The sequence below is a fragment of the Macaca fascicularis genome, chromosome 18 (genome assembly GCF_037993035.2).
Source record: "Macaca fascicularis isolate 582-1 chromosome 18, T2T-MFA8v1.1".
NCBI lineage: Eukaryota > Metazoa > Chordata > Mammalia > Primates > Cercopithecidae > Macaca > Macaca fascicularis.
In genome coordinates, this window is record NC_088392.1 from 42,877,599 (window position 1) to 42,893,341 (window position 15,743).

The 15,743-nt window shown below is 37.7% G+C and overlaps 1 protein-coding gene across 44 annotated transcripts in view; it reads left to right on the forward strand.

Moving 5' to 3' along the window:
- PIAS2 (protein inhibitor of activated STAT 2) overlaps positions 1 to 15,743 on the forward strand; it is a 107,850-nt gene that overhangs the window by 5,211 nt on the left and 86,896 nt on the right. For 11 of the 44 annotated variants that reach the window (XR_012427090.1, XM_074022362.1, XM_074022361.1 and 8 more), the window contains exon 2: positions 9,054 to 9,162. The exons of 21 other annotated variants lie outside the window; for them this stretch is intronic. The gene's annotated coding sequence lies outside the window, so the exon portion shown is untranslated. Of the gene's footprint in view, positions 1 to 6,370; positions 6,479 to 9,053; positions 9,163 to 15,743 lie in introns of all 44 variants that reach the window. 12 more of the 44 variants (XM_074022358.1, XM_074022356.1, XM_065533875.2 and 9 more) reach the window with 2 other exon arrangements.

Genomic DNA, 15,743 nt, shown 5'->3' on the forward strand with positions numbered 1-15,743 from the left:
TTTTGTTCCTAATTTTGCTGTTGTTTCTAACTTTTTATTATAAATTTCTGTTTATTGACCTATCACTTTTAGACAGTACATTTGGCCCTTCATGTCTGTGGATGACTTATCTTTGGTTTCAACCAACCTTGGATCAAAAATATTCAGGAAAAAAGGATGGTTACATCTGTACTGAACATGTACAGACTTTTTTCCCTGTCAGTATTTCCCTAACATTATAGTATAACAACTATTTCATAGCATTTGCAATATATTAGGTATTGTAAGTAATCTAGAAATGATTTAAAGTACATAGGAGTATGTATATAGGTTATATGCAAATACTATGCTATTTTATATAAGAGATTTAAGCATTCTTGGATTTTGGTATCTGCAGGGAACCCTGGTACCAACCCCCTATAGATACTGAGAGACAACTATATTTCCTCACTTCCTGGTCTTTCAGAAAAGGATATAACACCCATCCCTTTCCTTTTGGGATTTAAAAGCCAAATCTTGCCTTTGTTTTTCCCTCCAACCCTCCTAGCCTTTGTTTTCTTTTTTCCTTTTTTCTTGAGATGGGATTTTGCTTTTGTTGCCCAAGCTGGAGTGCAGTGGCGCCATCTTGACTCACTGCAACCTCCGCCTCCTGGGTTCAAGCAGTTCTCCTGCCTCAGCTTCGTGATTAGCTGGGATTACAGGTGCCTGCAACCATGCCTGGCTAATTTTTGTATTTTTAATAGAGACAGGGTTTCACCATATTGGTCAGGCTAGTCTCAAACTCCTGACCTCAGGTGATCCACCCCCCTTGGCTTCCCAAAGTGATGGGATTACAGGCATCAGCCACTGTGCCTGGCCCCAGCCTTTGTTTTTTGTTAGTACTATTACATTGTCAAGATTTATAGCGTTTATATAATGTTTTATAACTCTTCTAAAGTTTTCTGTCCTTCTATAGGAAAATTCTAGAAATTGAGTACTAATAGCCACTCTTAAATATGTATGTTGACATGAGTATTAGTTACTGTAGAACTAAGTACTGTGGAGCCATAGAGGAACTTTACTTCTGTTAAACCTGTGATCCTTAAAAAATAAATATAACAAAGTCAGCCAGGCACAGTGGCTCACGTCTGTAATCCCAGCACTTTGGGAGGCCGAGGTGGGCGGATCACCTGAGGTCAGGAGTTCGAGATCAGCCTGGCCAACGTGGTGAAACCCCGTCTCTACTAAAAATGCAAAAATTAGCCAGACGTGGTGGTGGGCACCTGCAGTCCCAGCTACTCAGGAGGCTGAGGCAGGAGAACTGCTTGAACCGGGGAGGCGGAGGTTGCAGTGAGCCAAGATCATGCCACTGCACTCCAGCCTGGGCGACAGAGAGAGGCTTCGTCTCAAAAAAAAAAAAAAAAAAAGAAATATAACAAAGTCCTGCTTGAATGAGGAAGGCTCACTGAAGTTTTTTTTAAAATTTGATACTATAATGGATTCTCATCTTGTAACCATTCAACTTTTCTTGGTAGACTTTCTGGAGTCTTGGCTTGCCTTTTCTAATTTTGGAAGCTTTGTAGACCTGTTACCCAGCTGTCATCCAGGGATTACTTCACAGTGTTCTCCTGGGTTAGATCTATTGTTATTTGGATCCCATGTTTTTCTCTTTTAGATACCTTTTTTATTTTACAGGAATACAGTCTTCAATAGTTGTTTCTGGAAGGATATGCTGGTGATAAACTTTCTAAGTTCTTGAATGTTGAAAATGGCTTGTCTTTGTTCCTGATTGAAAGTTTACATGTGTAATTATAAATTTCTCAGAGCTTTGAAAGCTTTGCTGTGGAAATTTAAAATACTTGGTGTGCTAATGAGAGGTCCATTGCAGATCGGATGGTTATTCTCTTGTAGAAGATTGTAATCTACAATTGTAGTCTACAATCTATGGCATTTGTTTACATTCTGGAAGGTTTCTTTGATTTTGTCTTTGAACTTTTCTATACAATTTATTTCAGTAGTTATCTTTAATTTATAAGAGCTCTTCTATCATCTTTTTCATTTTTCTTTTTAAATAGACCCCTGTCCTTGATTTATGGGAAAATACCTTGAGTTTCTCTGATGCTAATTTTTCTAGAGTTCTTGAGACATTTCTCTGAATTGGTGACTCTAATAGTGGGTTTGTATTTAGGTATACTATACTAATTTTCGTCTTTTAAATATTTAAGTTATTTGATAAGTACAAAAGTTTATAACAGGTAAGGTGTCTGTAAACATACATGTAATTACCAGCCAGTTTACTAATTCATTAGTGTAACTTTAGCAGAATGCCCTTTCCTGATTGTATCCACTGCAGCCATGCCCGCCTTCACCAATGAGAGTAGCTACTGTGCTGAATTTTGGATTCGTCATTCCTTGTCTGTCTTTATACTTTTAATATATATGCATATGTAAAATTTATTTATTTATTTTTTGAGATGGAGTTTCGCTCTTCTTACCCAGGCTGGAGTGCAATGGCGTGATCTTGACTCACCGCAACCTCCTTCTCCCGGGTTCAAGCAATTTTACTGCCTCAGCCTGCCAAGTAGCTGGAATTACAGGCGTGCACCACCATGGCTGGCTAATTTTTTTGTATTATTAGTAGAGATGGGTTTTCACCATGTTGGCCAGGCTGGTCTTGAACTCCTGACTTCAGGTGATCCATCCGCCTCGGCCTCCCAGAGTGCTGGGATTACAGGTGTGAGCCACCATGCCTGGCCATCCATATTTCTTAAATCCAAATGTTTGAAAATGAAGAAAAAATAATTGTAAATTTTCACCAAACTTATCTTGCAGAAAAACCTTGACCTGCACTGATATTGTAATCTTTGTTGATCTCACTTAATGTGAATATTTGTATGTTTCACTGTAGAGATTCTAGGAATAGAATTGCTGGTATTTAATAAGAATATGTGCATATTCACCAGTATTGGATAATGTCAGATTATCTTCCAAAGAAGGTGGTGTCAGTGTTTGTTCTCTCCAGCAATGCAGAAGGTTTCATTACTCAGCTTTCTTGCTAACATCTACTTTTGTCACACTTCAAAAGGTTTTTTTGGCTGGGCATGGTAGCTCACGCCTGTAATCCTAGCACTTTGGGAGGCCATGGTGGGTGGATGGCTTGAGACCTGGAGTTTGAGACCAGCCTGGGTAAAATGGTGAAACCCCATTTCTAACAAAACAAAACAAAACAAAATTAGCTGGGCATAGTGACCCACACCTGTAGTCCCAGCTACTTGGCAGGCTGAGGTGGGAAGGATCACCTGAAGCTAGGAAGTCAAGGCTTCAGTGAGCTGTGATCATGCCATTGCACACCAGCCTAGGCAACAGAGTGAGACCCTGTCTCAAAAAAAAAAAGTTTTAACCCGTAAGTATAAAATACCACCTTTTAGTTTTCATTTTCTTTTGCTAATAGTTTGAGCATCTTTTACTATACTGATTAGCCGTTCTTCCCTTTTCTCAGATTCCTATTCATGTCTTTTGCCCATGTTTGTACTAGATTTTTAAAAAAGATTATTTCTTACTGATTTTTAATAGTTTTATTAAACTATTTTTAATAGTTTTATTATTTTTAATTATATTTATTTATATTTAATTATTTATTATTAATAGTTTTTATTAATTATTGTTAACAGTTTTATTAAAACTATTAATAGTTTTATTAATAGTTGGATATATGTGGTGCAAGTTTCTCCTTTCAATTGGGCTCACTTTTAAATAATTTTTATTTTTATTTTTATTTTTTGAGATGGGGTCTCACTCTGTTTCCCTGGCTGGAGAGGAGCGGTGTGATCTCAGCTTACTGCACCTTCCGCCCCCAATGTTCAAGAGAGTCTCCTGTCTCAGACTCCTGGGTAGCTGGGATTACAGGTACCTGCCACCACGCCTGGCTAATTTTTGTAATTTTAATAGAGACGGTGTTTCACCATGTTGGTCAGGCTGGTCTCGAACTCCTGACCTCAGGTGATCCACCCGCCTCAGCCTCCCAAAGTGCTGGGATTACAGACGTGAGCCACTGCACCCAGCTTTATGCATTTTTTGATGAGTAGAAGTTCTTAATTTTTATGTGATTGCATTTATCAGGCTTTTCTTTATGGATAATGCTTTTGAACCTTATTGAAGAAATTTTTCAACAGAGTTCTTGAAGATATTTTCCGTTATTGTAAAAGTGTAAGACATAGTTTTTTGTTTTTTTACCTTTTCTCATTTAAGGTTTTAATACACCTGGAGTTGATTTTGTATACAGTGTGAAGTGGTGACCAAGATGCATAGTTTTTCTTCAAAGAATGATAAATTGTTCTATCACCTTTCATGCAAATTTTTTTCTTCGCTGGTTTGGATGCCATCATTCATCTCTGCTTGGGTTCTGGACTCTGGGCCGTTAGTCTGTTTTTATAGAAATTGTTAAAAAGTTACAGTAACTAAAACAAGATGATTATGCTGCTAGCACAAACAAACTTCTTGCCTGGTGAGGTGGCTCAAGGCTGTAATCCCAGAACTTTGGGAGGCCATGGTGGGAGCATCACTTGAGCCGGGAGTTCAAGACCAGCCTGGGCAACATGATGAGACCCCATCTCTGTGTAAGATAATATTTTTTATAATAAAAAACCAAACTTCTTTTGATATATAGCATACACATAGAAAGTACGCAGATCATGAAATTATAACTGGATGAAATTTCTCAAAATAATCATCAGGCAGGTCAAGAAATAGAACATTACCAGCACTCTAAATATTCCCCTCCCCAGTAGCTAACCTCATTCTTCCAAAAACGACCTACTATCCTAACTTGAACAGATAAGTATTGCCTGTTTTTGAACTTTATATAAATGGAACCTGTATAGTATATATACAGTCGCCCCTTGGTATACCTGGGGGATTGGTTCTAGGACCCACCCTCCCAATACTAAAATCATGTGTACTCAAGTCCTGAAGTTGGCACTGCAGAACTCATGTATAGGAAAAGTGGGCCCTCTGTATATGTGGGTTTCACATCCTGCAAATACTGTGTTTTTGATCTGCATTTGGTTGAAAAAAAATGTGTATAGGTGGACCTGCACAGTTCAAACCAGTTGACAGGATACAGTTGACCCTTGAATAACACAGGTTATTGTTATTGGATAATGGTCAAAGGTCAACTGTATTCTGTTTCTGTATATGTATTCTGTTGTTTCTGCCTTTTTTTCCTGTTTTGTTTGCGAGATTCATCCCTAGTGTTGTCTGTAGTTGTAGTTAGTTCATTCCCTTTTGCTAGTGATATAGTAGAGTTCCAGTTGCTCCATATCCTTGTCTACCCTTTTGATTTTAGACACTGTGGTGAATGTGTAGTGGTTTTAATTTGCATCTCCCTAATAAGTAATGATGTCAAGCTCCTTTGAATGTGCTCATTGGCCATTTGGATTTCTTTTGTATAGTGGCTTGCCAAGTCTTTTACTCATTTTTATATTGGGACATCTGTCTTTTCCATACTGATTCATAGGAGTTCATTATACATCCTGGAAACCATCTCTTGCTGGTTATGTTTTGTAAATACCTTCTCTTTTTTCCCCTGCCTTACGAGTCTTTTCAGAGTTCTGCTGGACTTTTAACCTCTCCATTGCCCTTTCCCATTGGCAAATATCTCTGGGGAAGGCATCAGGAAACTCAGCTTTGCGGTCTCTCCTTCTTTTCAGAGTCTTGGTGTCTCAGGTCCTTACTGCCTTTGTAGTGCTTCCCGCATTCAAACAGATTTTTGTTTTTTAATATTATATTTGGTTGTTAAGCTCTCACAGGAAGAGTTCGTCTGAAACAGTCTAGTCAGTCATTGAGGGACACAGAAGTAGCATAAGTCCTCCTGGCTTGTGGTTGTTCAAGGAACTTCTTGATTGTTTGCTTCTCCACATAATTTTAGAATCTCATTTTCATGTTATACACCTCCCTCCCATACACATACATCTTGTTGGTATTTTGATGGGAAATATATTGAATCTGTACATTAGTTTGGAGAGAATTACATTTTGCTGCTAAGTTTTCTTAACTGGGATCATTGTAATCTCCATTTCTTTAAGGTTTTTTACAACGTCTTTCAGTAAAGTTTTGTTATTTTCAGTTAAAGTACTGCAAATATTTTGTTAGATTTATTTCTGACAACATTATTTTTATAGCAAATCATAAATACTAACTTTTTATAATTATACTTTGCTGTGTATAGAAGTACAGTTTGGCTTTGTATAACAACCTTGCTATACTCCTAATTGTGATAAATTATCTTTAGATTTCTTTTGGATTTTTCTATGCAGACAGTCCTATCTGTGAATAATGACCTCTTTGTTTCCTCCTTTCCAATTCTTATGCTTTTTTTTTTTCTTTCTTTTTCTTGTCTTAATGTGCTGGCTAGGATCTCCAGTACAATGTTGAATAGAAGCTGTGATGGGGGTATCCTGATCTTGTTCCTGATTTTAAAGGGAATGCTTTCAAAGTTTCACAGTTAAGTATAATGCTTGCTGTAGGTGTATTATAGATAATCTTTTCAGGTTAAGGATGTTTCCTTTCTTAGTTTGCTAATTTAAAAAAATCATGAATGAATTTTATCAGGAGCTTTTTCTGCATCTTTTGAGAAAATTGTGTATTTCTTTTTTGTAATCTGTTAACATGCTGAGTTATATTAATTTTTTCCCAATATTTAAACAAACTTTGTGTTGCAGATATAAATTCAACCCTGATCTATCTGTTCCTTTTTTTCATTGGACTCAGTTTGGAGATATTTAATTTAGGATTTTTGTCTCTCATAATGAGTACAACTAGCCTATAATTAAAAAATATACCTTTCCTCTTCTGGAAGAGTTTATGTAACATTAGAAAGGTCTGTTTCTTAAATATTTAGTAGAACTTGCTCATAAAATTATTACTATTTTTTTCTTTGAGGAATGCTTCAATTGCTTTGGTTGTAGGACTGTTCATATTTTCAAGTTTCAGACCTGTTTTAGTAGTTCATACTTTTATAGCAAGTTGTTCATTTCGTCCACATCCTTGAATTGTAGCATTTAGATGTTAATCTCTTATTTTCAGGTACTTGTAGTTAATATCCCCTTATCTTTTTTTCAAATGCCTTCTTTTTTTCTTGATAATTTTTGGCTAAAAGTTTGCCAGTTTTTAAAGATTTTTCAGAGAATCAAGTTTTTGATATTGTTTATGCTCTTTAGTGTATCCTTCCCCTGTTTCATTAATTTTTGCTCTTCTTTTCTTTTCTTGTATTTCCTTTGGAGTTCTGTTCTTTTATTCTAATTTCTTAAGTTGGATGCCTGTCATTAATTTTCAGCATTTTAACCTAGTTATTTAAGATCATAAAATGTCTGCGTATTGCCTCCTTGTTATGTGTTTTGATGTGTAATATTTCCGTTATTTTTACTTGTGTTTTTCTGTTTTCCACTGTGAATTCTTTAACTTACGAACTATTTAAAAATTTAATTTCCAAACATATGAGAGTTCCTCTAGTTGATTTGGCTATTGATTTGTAATTGCATTTTGGTTAGGCAGCATGTTTGTGTGTGATGCCAGTTGGTGTGTATAATGCCAATTCTTTGAAATATGTTTAGACTATTAAAAATGTGATCCATTTTAATAATTTTTATTTGTACATGAAGAGAATATTGCCTGGTTTTTGGTACAGTTTTATATATGTCCAGTATGTAGGCTTGTTAATTATGTTGTTCAAATCTCATATCTTTATTTTTTATTAAGAGCAGAGTTAATTTTTTACTAGAATTTTGTTTTATTTTTCATTTTTCTTTGTAGTTCTATTGATTTTTAAACCATATTTTTAACATTATTACTAGCACATGAAAGAACCGTAATCCTGTAATCTTAGCACCTTGGGAGGTTGAGGTGGGAGCATCACTTGAGCCCGAGAGTTTGAGACCAGCCTGAGTACCATAGTGAGACCCCCATCTCTTTTTTTTTTGAGACGAACAGAGTCTTGCTCTGTCACCCAGGCTGGAGTGCAATGGCACAATCTCGACTCACGGCAACCTCCGCCTTCCGGGTTCAAGCGATTCTCCTGTCTCAGCCTCCTGAGTAGCTGGGACTACAGGTGCCCGCCACCATGCCCGGCTAATTTTTGTATTTTTAGTATAGATGGGGTTTCATCATGTTGGTCAGGCTGGTCTTGAACTCCTGATCTCAGGTGATCTGCCCACCTCAGCCTCCCTAAGTGCTGGGATTACAGGCGTGAGCCACTGCGTCCGGTCTTCTAGATTATTTTTGTTTTTGTCAGTTTTGCCTAATTTAAAAAATTTTGCCTCACTCTTACATTTTTGTGTCCTTTTATTTCAGTTTTATCTCTTTTGAATATAATGCCATTGAATTTTAAGAAAATTAAAAATCTAGTCTGATAGTCTTACTCCTTGTAGTTTTTAAATTAAACTTTTAATGAAGATGATTGCCAATTCACTTGCATTTCTAGGAAATAATACAGAGACATTCCGTGTACTCTTTCTCTAGTTTTTTTCAGAGTTAACATCTTAAAGACCTTAGTACAGTATCACAACCAGGATATTGACATTAACACAATCAAGATATAGACCATTTTTTCACCACAAGGATTCCTCCCTCCAAAGTATTGTCATTTTATAGTCACACTTGTTCCTGTCTCATCCAGTTCCCTCACTCTCTGGGGCCCACTCATCTTTTTCATTTCTGTGATTTTTATCTTTTCAAAAATATTACATAAATAGAATCACACAGTATGTAACCTTTTGGGTCTGGCTTTTTCATTCAACATAATTCTGGAAGTTCATCCAAGTTGTTGTGTATAAACAGCTCATCCCTTTTTGTTGCTGAATAGCTTTCCACGATATGATTTCACTATAGTTTGTTTAACCATTCACCTGTTGAGGGACATCTGGGTTGTTTACAGTTTTTTGATAATTATGAATAAAACTGCTATAAAGATTTGTGCATAGGTTTTTTTGGTAAACTTATGCACACATCTTTCTCGGAGATAAATGCCCAGGAGTGCAGTTGCTGGGTTGTGTGGTCATTGTATGTATAGTTTTTAAAGAACTTGCTAAACTGTTTTCCAGAGTGGCTGTACCATTTTACATCCCTACCAGCAATGTATGGAGTGATCCAGTTTCTCTGCATCCTCGCCAGCATTTGGTGTTATCAGTGTTTTTCATTTTAGCCATTCTGGTAGGTATCTAGTGATATCTCAGTGAGGTTTTTATTTGCATTTCCCCAATGGCTAATGATGCTAAACGTATTTTTGTGTGCTTATTTGCCATCTGTAATATCACCATCCATGACATGTCTCTTTGTGTCTTTTGTCCTTTTTCTAATTGAATTATTTTTCTTTTCCTGTTGCGTTTTGAGAGTTCTAAGTATATCCTGGATAGTAGTCCTTTGTCAGATATGTGTTTGCAAATGTTAATATTTTCTTTGCGTCTGTTGATTGTCTTTTTATCCTTTTAAAGGAGTCTTTTGAGTAGCACAAGTTTTAGTTTGCGTGAAGTCTGATGTGTCATATTTCCTTTTATGGATCTTGCTTTTAGTTTCAAATCTAAGAACTCTGCCTAGTCTTAGATCCTGAAGATTTTCCTGCTTATTAAAAAAAAGTTTTGTAGTTTTATTTTTACATTAGACTCTGTGATCCATTTGGAGTTACTTTTGTATAAGGTATGAGACTTAAGTGGAAGTTCATTTTTCTGTCTATGGGTGTCCAGTTGATCCAGCACCATATATTGAAAGACTGTCTTTCTTCCACTGAGTTAATTTTACACTTTTATCAACAATTATTTGGATGTATATGTATATGTCTATTTCTGGGTTCTGTATTCTGTTCACTTCATCTGTGTGTCTACCTGCCCACTAATAACCACGCAGTCTGTCAGTCCTAGCTAAGTTGTAACATGGAATAGATTGATTCCTCTCCCTCTGTCCTTTTTAAAAATTGTTTTGGCTCTTCTATTATTATTTCTTTTGCCTTTTCATACACATTTTAGAATAAGCTCATCTATATCTACAAAAATCTTGCTGGAATTTGGATACTAATTATATTAAACCTATATATCGGTTTGGGGAAAGTTGATGTCTTTACTATGTTGAGTTTTCCAAATCTGTGAAGAATTTATTTATTTAGATTTTCTTTTCTCTCTCTTTTTTTTTGTTTTGAGACAGAGTTTCACTTTTGTTGCCCAAGCTGGAGTGCAATGGCACGATCTCGGCTCACTGCAACCTCTGCCTCCCAGGTTCAAGCGATTCTCCTACCTCAGCCTCCCGAGTAGCTGGGATTACAGGCATGTGCCACCATGCACGGCTAATTTTTTTGTGTGTCTTTGGTAGAGGTGGGGTTTCTCCATGTTGGTCAGACAGGTCTGGAACTCCCGGCCTCAGTGATCCGCCCACCTCAGCCTCCCAAAGTGCTGCTGGGATTACAGGCGTGAGCCATCGTGCCCGGCTTTTAGATTTTCTTAGATTTTTTAAAAATTCAGTGTTTTGTAGTTTTCAGCATATAAGTCCTGTACATGTTTGTTACATTTTTACATATGTATTTTAATTTTCTTTGGAGTGTTATAAATGGTGATGTTTTTAACTTGTTTTCACATGTTGATTTTTAGTGTATAAAAATGGGATTGGTTTTTGTGTGTTAATGTTATATCCTGGGACCTTGCTGAACTCACAAGTTCTAGGAGTTGTTTTGTAAATTTGTTGAGATTTTCTATGTAAACAATCATTCCACCTACAAATATAGTTTTATTTTTTATTTCAACTCTTATTCCTTTTATTTCCATTTCTTGTCTTATTCTGCTAGCTAGAACTTTTAGTACTATGTTGAATGAGTGGTGATAGTAGGCATCTTTGCCTCAGTTCCAATTATTAGAGGGAAAGCAATCTTTCACCCCTGAGTATAATATTGGCTTAATTTTTTTTTTTTGGTAGACCTGTTTATCAAATTGAGGAAGCTCTCCTCTGTTCTTGTTTTTGCGGGTTTTTAAATCATGAGCAGGTGTTGAATTTGTGAAATGCTTTTTTCACATTGATTGATTTGATAATATGATTTTTTTTTATAACTGTTAATATGATGTATTCTATAGATCTCAAAACAAATACACAGATAAGACACAGCGAAAATGCTGAGCAGCAGTGGCATATAATGAACCAGCCTTGCATACTGGAATAAACTCCACTTGGTCATGGTGCATAATGACCATGGTATTTAATTCTTTTTATATGTTGCTGAATTTTATTGGCTCATATTTTGTTAAGGATTTTAACATCTATATTCATGATGAATATTGATCTGTAGTTTTAATTTTTTTTTTTTTTTTTGAGACAGTTTCACTCTTGTTGCCCAGGCTGGAGTGCGATGGCATGATCTCGGCTCACCACAACCTCTGCCTCCCAGGTTCAAGCGATTCTCCTGCCTCAGCCTCCCGAGTAGCTGGGAGTACAAGCATGTGCCACGGCTAATTTTGTATTTTTCTTAGGGATGGGGTTCTCCATGTTGGTCAGGCTGACCTCAAACTCCTGACCGCAGATGATCCTCCCACCTCAGCCTCCCAAAGTGCTGGAATTAAGGCATGAGCCACTGCACCCAGCCTGTAGTTTAATTTTTTGTGTGTCTTTGTTTTGGTATCATGGTAATATTAGTTTCATAAAATGAATTTGGGAATGTTCTCTCATCTTCTGTTTTCTGGAAGAAATTATATTGAATTGTTGTTAGTTTTTCTTTATTTTTATTTTTTTTATATTATTTAAGACAGAGTTTTGTTCTTATCACCCAGGCTGGAGTACAATGGTGTGACCTCGGCTCACCGCAGCCTCCGCCTTTAAGATTCAAGCAGTTCTTCTGCCTCAGCCTCCTGAGCAGCTGGGATTGCAGGCGCCTGCCACCAGGCCCAGCTAATTTTTGTATTTTTAGTAGAGATGGAGTTTCACCATCTTGGCTAGGCTGGTCTCGAACTTCTGACCTCACGATTCACCCGCCTTGGCCTCCCAAAGTGCTGGGATTACAGGTGTGAGCCACTGTGCCCAGCCTCTATTATGTATTTTTTTTAGATGAGGTCTTACTCTGTCACCCAGGCTGGGAACACTGGTATGATTATAGCTCACCGCAGCCTCAAACTCCTGGACCCAGGGTATCCTCCTGTCTCAGCCTCCTAAATAATCAAGACTACAGGTGAGCACCACCAAGCCGTGGTAATTAAAAACATTTTTTTGTTTGTTTGTTTTGGCAGAAGCTGGGTCTCACTTTGTTGCCCAGGCTGGTCTTGAACTCCTGGCCCAAGTGATCCTCCTACCGCAGCCTCCCAAATAGCTGAGATTACCAGGTTGGAGCTACTGTGCCTTGCCTATATTATCTTTTTTTTTTTTAAAGATGGAGTCTCGCTCTGTCACCCAGGCTGGAGTGCAGTGGCGCGATCTCGGCTTACTGCAACCTCCACCTCCTGGGTTCAAGCGATTCTCGTGTCTCAGCCTCCAAGTAGCTGGGATTACAGGCTCCCACCACCACACCCAACTAATTTTTGTATTTTTTGTAGAGACTGTGTTTTACCGTGTTGGCCAGGCTGGTCACAAACTCCTGACCTCAAGTGATCCGCCTGCCTCAGCCTTCCAAAGTGCTGGGATTTCAGGCGTGAGCCACCATGCCCCCCCAATTTTTGTATTTTTTAGTAGAAGTGGTGTTGGACCATGTTGACCAGACTGATCTCAAACTTCTGACTTCAAGTGATCTGTCCACTTGGCCTCCCAAAGTGCACCCTTGCACCCTACTGCCAATTTATATGCCTTAATTGCTCAGCGTTTTCATTCCGTCTTATTTATTTTTATATTTTTCCTGATGCTCTCAGGATGAGATCTGTTTTCTTAACCTCACAAATTTGATACTGTTATTTCATATAGTAAAGGTTTGTTTAGTTGACTACCTCCCTCCCCACATTTGTTTTGTGTGAAAAACGAACATCATTCTGTGGTCTTAATACTCATTCTGGGCACCAGCATGGTGGCTTATGCACTTTAGGAGGCCAAGGCAGAAGCATCACTTGAGCCCAGGAGTTTGAGACCAGTGTGCAAAACATAATGAAATCTCATCTTTACTAAAAATAAAAAAATTAACAGGCGTGGTGGTGTGTGCTTGTAGTCCCAGTCACGCTGGAGGCTGAGGCAGGAAGATCACTTGAGCTCAGGAGGTTGAGGCTGCAGTGAGCAGTGTTTGCACCACTGCACTCTGGGCAGCTGAGCCAAGACCCTGTCTCAAATCACGACAGATGCTCATTCCTCGAGATTACTCTGGTTCAGCAGTGGTGCGCTTTTTGCAGTTCACTTTCATTGAATGTGTCAGGCCTGCTTTTGTCTTCAGGACTTCTGCATTTGCTATGGAATGCCTTGGAATGCTTTTCTTCGGATATCCATAGAGTGCTTTCCTCTTGCTTCAGTTACTTATTCAATTACTATTTCAGTGAGACCTTCCCCCTTTAAAATGGCAAATCCTCTATTTCTTCACTTTTTGTTTCCCTTACTCCTTTGTTTTTGTTCATTTTATTCATCATGACCTGCCATATTATATGTTTTATTTAATTCTTTATTAAGGTTTTGGTCTGTTAAACTCTCCAACTCATTAACCAGTCATTGGAGTTTTTTTATATTTTTAACTTGGAAACAATTGATACCTTTTCAGTGTTGAGTATTTTTAGTAACATGTGTGATGCAGTCTCTTTAATTTATTCAAAGCTTTTTTTTTCTTTTTTTTTGAGATGGAGTCTCACTCTGTCACCCAGGCTGGAGAGCAGTGGTGCAATCTCGGCTAACTGCAACCTCCGCCTCCCAGATACAAGCGATTCTCCTGCCTCAGCCTCCCAAGTAGCTGGGATTACAGGCACCCTCCCACCATGCCTGGCTAATATTTGTATTTTTAGTAGAGACGGGGTTTCACTGTGTTGTCCAGGCTGGTCTTGAACTTCTGACCTCAGGTGATCCACCTGCCTCAGCCTCCCAAAGAGATTACAGGCGTGAGCCAATGCACCCGGCCTCAAAGCTTCTTTTATTCTGTAGTTTAATGTACCTCTTGCAAAATTAAAAAATTTATTCTTTTACATTTTATGTTTTTGTGTTACTTAGATTTTTTAAATAGTCTTTTTCAGTCACTTGAAAATGTATTTGATATACGGAAAATTCAATGTTTTGCCTTGATATTATTGGGTTAAATTTTTCAGTGGATTCTCTTATATTTCTAATATAGAGAATCTTGTCATTTGTGAATAGTAAATGTTACTTTTAAAAAATTTATATTGCCTTGCTGGGCATAGTGGCTCACGCCTGTAATCCCAGCACTTTGGGAAGCTGAGGTGGGTGAATCACTTGAGGCCAGGAGTTTAAGACCAACTTGGCAAACCCTGTCTCTACTAAAAATACAAAATTTAGTCAGGTGTGGTGGTCTGTGCCTGTAATCCCAACTATTTGGGAGGCTGAGGCACAAGAATCCCAGAGGCAGAGGTTGCAGTGAGCCAAGATGGTGCCACTGCAACTCCAGCCTGGGTGACAGAGTGAGATTCTCTCTCAAAAAAAAAAAAAAAAAATTACATTGCCTTGGTATATTAGCTCACACCTATAATTCCAGCACTTTGGGAGGTCAAGGTGGAAGGATCACTTGGACCCAGAAGTTTAAGACCAGCCTGCACAACATAGGGAGACTCCTGGGCTGGCCTCCCAGCTACTGTGGAGGCTGAGGTGGGAGAATCACTTGAGCCTGGGAGGTTGAGGCTGCAGAGAGCCAAGGTTGTGTCGCTAAACTCCAGCTTGGGCAATAAAGTGAGATCCTGTCTCAAAAAAACCCCCTCAAATTATATTGCCTTGTATTATCTAGAATTTTTGGAATACTGTCAAATGACAGAACATAGTATACATTTTAGAAGTCTTAGCTTTGTGATTTAGTGTTTCATTTTTAGCATATTAGCTATTGCTTTCTGACAGATACCAGTTATTGTGATAACAGAATTTCCTTCTATTCTTGTTTATTGAGAGTTCATCAGGAATGAATAGAATTTTATCAAATGCTCTTCTAGCATTTAGCCCATTAATCATATGGCTTTTCTACTCAAACCAAAAATCTTTTTGCATTGTATCTATCAGTTTTCAGAATAATGATGAAGTTTTCCCTTAACATCCTTTAAAGGAGATCAGTGATTTTTAAAGTATTATTATGAATAAAATGAAACATTACTATATTTAATCGGTTTGAATCCAGTGCAGTTGTTACTCTTTTTGGTGCTCAAATTTTCTCATCTTAGGCTACTAGGAGCCCATTCTGGATGCTTTCTTTGCCCTTCTGACAAGTCCCCTGTGGTCTTTGATAGCTTCTCTGTTTTCTGGTGCGATAAAATGTTCTAGGCTCATCTTGTGCATTTTCTTCCCCAGACCTGCAATCACCCAATTCCCCAAGGAGTCTGGGTTCCTTTTATGGAAAATAGTATTTATACCATAATCACTTTTTTACCTTACCTTTAAACAGACTTAACAGTTTTTGTTTAATGAAATCCAGAGTACTTTTAGATTTATAGAAAACTTAGGAAGATAGTAGAGTCCCCACGTGCCCCACACCCAGTTTCCCCTGTTCAAGCAAACTTTTAAGTTATCGGAACATTCTTAAATTTACAATGATAAAAATTCTTCGTGTCCCCAGTACAAAGCTTCAGAAGTTATCAACTCCAATCTTTTGTCATATATGTCCCTACCTACTTTCCCCAAATTATTTGAAAGGAAACTCCATATATTGTATA